Raw genomic sequence first — 3,695 nt, 5'->3', positions numbered from 1 at the left:
AACAAATGGAAATCGTTTAAAATCCAAAATGCAAGTGTATATGTCTTGACAGAAAAAAATAAAATAAACGAGTATCAAAATATATCGGCAAGCAGTTGTTTAAGCTGTAATTTCCTATCAATAATAATAATAATAATAATAATAATAATAATGAAAGCTTCGAAGGAAATTAGTAGCTCCACAATGCACAAAAAACTTTCCCGTGAACATCTGAGGGGCTCTGATCGTGTTTAAACACCTATTTGGCGCCACCGTGTGATCAAATGTAGCTAGTGCAACTACCAGAGTTCATCTCAGTCCACTGACGCTTCAGGCAGTAATAAACAGATAGAAAGACTGTCTAAGGTGTAAAACAACATTTCGTAGCACAGCTGTGATTTATTAGTGTGGCCACAATGACATAAAACTTAATCCAGAGCATTATTGCGTGATACATGAACAATCGTGCGTCACTGACACATTTAAAACTTGTCAAGTTACACGTAATAATAAATCAGGATTTAACGTAATGTACATAAATCTGCTGTTGTAATATAGAAGAGTGAAAAAAGTCCTGATCTAATAATACATTATGAAGACATATAAATATATATTTTTGTTCTGATGCAGTCATGCAGAATATCTAACACCACAGGCATTAATATACATGTACTATATTTTACTGTAATACAGTTTATAAGTATCTTTTGACATTATTCATTACTTTGTTTGTTTCTTTTCATGCCATTCTCTAATCTCTCTAATCTTGGTCATTTAGTGGGCTTTGCTAGAGAGTAACTTGTCTAAGCACTCGAGTTTATCAAGAAAATTGATAAACCATCCCTAACCTCCGGGATTATTAAAGTATCTATCTATCTATCTATCTATCTATCTATCTATCTATCTATCTATCTATCTATCTATCTATCTATCTATCTATCTATCTATCTATCTATCTATCTATCTATCTATCTATCTATCTATCTATCTATCTATCTATCTATCTATCTATCTATCTATCTATCTATCTATCTATCTATCTAACTTCATTCTTAAACAATTCCACCACTGTTGACGTGCCAAAAGAGGAAGTTGCTTCATTTCAATGGTGTCAAACTCATTTTCACCAAGGGCCACATCAGCATAATGGCTGTCCTCCAAGGGCCCCATGTAACTAATAAATGTATTTAAATGTAACTGAATGTAATGGAAAATAAAAGTAACTACTCCTTAATGTTAATTAACTCTAAAGTTATTACTTACTCAAGATACAAACATGACAGTTACACAAAAAAAAGTGTGTTTGCGTGTTGCTCTGAAACATAAATCCTTTTAATATTCAGGTTATGAAAATCACAGAACTCCATCAATCAAGGATCGAACTATTCAAGTGAATAAAGAAAAATAACATCAAACACAAGTTAGTACATTAACTTTGTTCAAAGAGTTAAATCAGCTTAATTACTGCATTGTGGGGATTGTAGTTTCAGGTCAATGCAGGCTTTTGACCTTTTTAATCTTAGACATTGACCTTTTATGCCCTTGTGGGCCACATAAAATGATGTTGCGTGCCACATTTGGCTCCTGGGCCTTGAGTTTGGCACATGTGGTTTAGAAGTTATAAAGGTTATTACATCCCGCTTCAAAGCGGTGATGTACGTACTGTAATTGTCAGCATTTGTGTGTTCGTCCATTCGTTCGTTTATTCGTTCATCCTTTTGCTAGTCCACCAAATATCTTCGCAACCTTTGCAAATAGAAAGAAAAAAAACAAAAAGCACATTACTCGGGCGGCAAAGGGGATGAAAATGAGATGATCACCTTGACCTTGAGAAAACTAGGTCAAGGTCAAATTTGAACTTTTGTACATTCAGGAACCGGATAAGATAGAAAGACCAGTGTGAGTAAGACCATGGATCAAAGGTAGTGCTTTGATAAATGACAGTATGTCAGAGCACTAGCTTTGATCGTTGACCTATGCAAGTAGGTCAGGGTAAAATTTTGAATTCAGGGGTGTTGCGGGATGTTGCAGTCTGCGACTGCCGTGTTAATCACAGCGTTTGACTTTGAAGCTTTTAACAGTGACTTTGAACTGATATAAAATTACTTGCCTTAGACTGTTAAAACGCTGCAGACAGAAGTTACTGAGCTGTTACTCGAGACATAATGAATTATGGGATTTCACTGTTGTTCATCTTGTAGTCAGTGTTGGATTCTGAAGTAGAAGCAGAAGAAAACAGCCAGTGGACCATCAGGAGAGAATGTAGTTAAACAGAAAGCCAGCTGGCTGGCAGGTTTGATCCTGACCTCCTGGCAGTGGGTGGCAGCGCTCAAAACTGAACCAGCCAGCGGCCATAACACTCAATTCTTCCCATGTGAACACATATCCTGCCAGAGTGCCTTTAAGCAAGTGACTGCAGCTGCGGAGTTCCAGGGTCATTAAATGCCCTCAGTATAAATGTATTTGCTCATTTGTCCTGGGACCTTTGATCGACCTCTCAGGCTCCTCTGAGGTTCAGGTGGGGAGTCAGTGACCTGGTTTATTCATGCCGTGGTGCAGTAGATGAATCAGCTTTGGCCACCTGCCATTGTTGTTCTGTGCCTGTCAATAAAATGTGCTGCAGGTCAGACTGCTCAGGCAAATGTCACAGACAAACACACCGAGAAAAACAAATGAGCCATCCGATGTGAGAGCCTGCAAGCCTCAGCTGCGGTCCTTAGATGATCCAAAAAATGAAATGTATAGCTGACCGCCGTAAGTGGAAGAAACCTACTCTGATAAACACAACCCAGCATGAAACATGGCATCTAACTGTGTCTAAGACAGCTCAGGAGTTGTATTTACATCTTGTCCCAGTCTCCAGCAGCGTCCTCCACTCTTAATGCAGCCTCACGGTGAACTGACATGACCTTTAAACAGAAGCCTGTTTCCAGCGTCAGGATGAAGCTGATGGCAACAGAAGGACAGTCAGGAAAGTATCCTGTTAATATACTGTATATCCTAAGGTATTTATTATATATCTTAATTCACAAGAGCCACCATTAACAATGGATAGAGCTAAAACATGATAAGTATATTTCTTTATCATTTTTTAATATTTTATATTTGCTTTTAGCCAGTGTCCCAAAGCCATGCGTGACACAGAACAACGTGGGCGTATTTAGTTTTAGATTTTATCTATTTTACACATGCATGCACACACACACACACACACACACACACACACACACACACACACACACACACACACACACACACACACACACACACACACACACACACACACACACACTTTGTCTCCTGTGATGACGTCAGATTCGTTTTGCAATAAATGAACTGGTCTTGATTTATTTTGGGTTTCCAGTAGTTGCCTGTGTTTGAGAGAGAATTTACGACCTAAAGCTGGACTCTGTTGACACCTCTGGTTTGCTTGACTAATTATAAAAAGTCTAATAAATGAGAAGTTTGAAATTTGAAATGATCGTCTAAACATTAGGGGTTCGGGTGAGTGGATGATAATGGACGATAATATTCTAACCGAATTATTTAAACGACAATAAGAACAGGGGGGTTGACGTGATGTCAACACGTTTTCTATAAATAAATTAGACTTCAAAAACCGCTGTCATCGTCACACACCCGTTACGTCGATCTGTTACCACGGGAGCGAGAGCGCGCAAAATCCGAGGAGGAGAGAGAGCGCGATCGAGGGAGGA

Source organism: Antennarius striatus, chromosome 3 (genome assembly GCF_040054535.1).
Source record: "Antennarius striatus isolate MH-2024 chromosome 3, ASM4005453v1, whole genome shotgun sequence".
Taxonomy (NCBI): Eukaryota; Metazoa; Chordata; class Actinopteri; order Lophiiformes; family Antennariidae; genus Antennarius; species Antennarius striatus.
The sequence above is the reverse complement of the archived record's forward strand: the minus strand, read 5'-3'. Positions refer to the sequence as shown.